Here is a 2,085-nt window from a genome sequence, read left to right as displayed (position 1 = left end):
TATAATTTTTGTTTTGTTTTTGCTTTTTCTAATGAAGACAACAAACAGGATTAGTTTGTCTGTTTTATCTAATTGTTGAAAACCGCATTGACGACTTGAATGTTGGGCTTTGGACTAAAGCAACTTAGATATTAGATAAAATTCAAACTAAATCTTTTCGTCCGATAGAATGGGAAATATATAATTATTATACACAACTGCCGGAGGACATAAATACATAAAATGAAAGACTGTTGTCATACCGAAAAAGGAATAACGGTCCACTCAGCTTAATTGATTAATTGTACAGTTGGGTGCTATTCGTACCTCACAGTTTTTGCTTGTTTGATTGTGGTGGATTTCACCAGTGCTTACCACAACCACAAGGTTTCCCGTTCTTTTCTTTGGGGGGCCGCTTCCGATAGATATCTGCCATAGAACAAGACACCTGAATTCACACAGGATGGATGGATGGAATCCGCCGTTAAAAAAAAAGAAAGATAAAGAAAAAAAAAAGGACAAGAAACTATCACCTCAAGCCTATCTAATGGGGCATAAATGATTGCATAAATCCGAAAAGAAATGTGGAAGTGAAAAAAAATTAAAATATAAAATTAGACAAACAAGATTTAAAGTTTAAAGTGTATAGACAATAAGGTAAAAAAGAAAGAAAGAGAGGAAGATAGGAAGGAAGGAAGGAAGGAAGGAAGGAAGGAAGGAAGGAAGGACGGAAGGAAGGAAGGATGGATGGAAGGATGGATGGAAGGAAGGAATAAAAAAAGAAAAGAAAAAAAGAAAGAAAGAAAAGGAAAGAAAGAAAGAAAGAAAAAAGGAAAAAAAGTGAAAAAGAAAGAAAGAAAGAAAGAAAAACTCATCCTCTCCTACTGACTGACAGTCTGACAGGTTCTCAGTCAGGTGTTTCAACTCCGCGTTTCACGACGCTGCACGTAGGTCTACATTAAAGTTTGAATAATTCTACTGGCTTGTGCAGTTCGTACAGAAGTAGCCTAAGAACAACACCCACTGGGACATCTGACTGACACACAAATAACCCAATAGAAAATGCTTTTACTTTTACTGATCTGCAGGCTGGAAAAAAAACAACAAAAAAAACTCCTGCTTTTCGTTTAAAAATTATTTTTTAAAGTGTTTTGTTTTGTCGTTTCATAAATTATTACTTTTCCTGTCTCTTTTTGTAACCGATGCACAAAATTCCTTTGATAATAAGCAACTTATTATTAACTGATTATTTAACAACATTTTTGTCTGTTACGCTGTTGGTATATTCTAGCCTAGGCCTAGCCTAACCTTTGCAAAGAAACAGGATGCGTAATTCGAGCTCAGTGATTGGTTAGCTTTCAGCTGTTAGAAGTGATAAACCCTTTTATTATCAAGAAGCAAAAAGACGTCACTAGTGCATTGCGAGACCAAGTGGGTCAAATCCTGAAACTTGCCAGTGATTTGGGTTGTCGGTTTTTTTTTCGTTTTTTTTTTTTTCCCTTTCTTTTTTGTTTTCTGATTTGTTAAGCTATGCGACATTGGGAGGGGGGTTCGGTTAGTTCAGCTTGTTGAATTTTTTTTTTTTTATTGTTAAGTGACACGCGTTGAAATAATGTTCACCTCTGTTTGACTGTAGTTTTCCACAACGCAACCTTGGAAAGTAGACCAATAAAAACTTTAAAATATTGACAATCGTAATGAAACACGTGATTGTGTAATATATCGTTTGTTCGTGCAAAGGCGAACACAATTCGACCGCCCTTGATTGTGGGAGGTTGGCGGGTGCTCTTGTATAGTTAGTTTAATTAGTTGCTCCTCATTTCTTTCCTGTCAAGCATCAGCTGTCGCCTTTATATCTCCTTCTTTTCTGCACTGGTTACTTTCTTGTAACACCTCTAATCTTCTACACTTATATGTACATAGCGTGTTGCAAATGCCGGTAAACTCTTACCAAAATTAAGAAGTAAACTAAACGTACTTGAAAGAATACGAAATGTGATGCTTTCAGAGCACGCTGATGGTATTCATGGCAAGGGAATATGTGCCTCTGGCTGAGACACCCCCTATAAATAAATAAATAAATAAATAAATAAATAAATACATAAA

The sequence above is a fragment of the Aplysia californica genome, unplaced genomic scaffold (genome assembly GCF_000002075.1).
Source record: "Aplysia californica isolate F4 #8 unplaced genomic scaffold, AplCal3.0 scaffold00926, whole genome shotgun sequence".
In the NCBI taxonomy this organism is placed as follows: Eukaryota; Metazoa; Mollusca; class Gastropoda; order Aplysiida; family Aplysiidae; genus Aplysia; species Aplysia californica.
Note: the sequence above shows the minus strand (reverse complement) of the source record.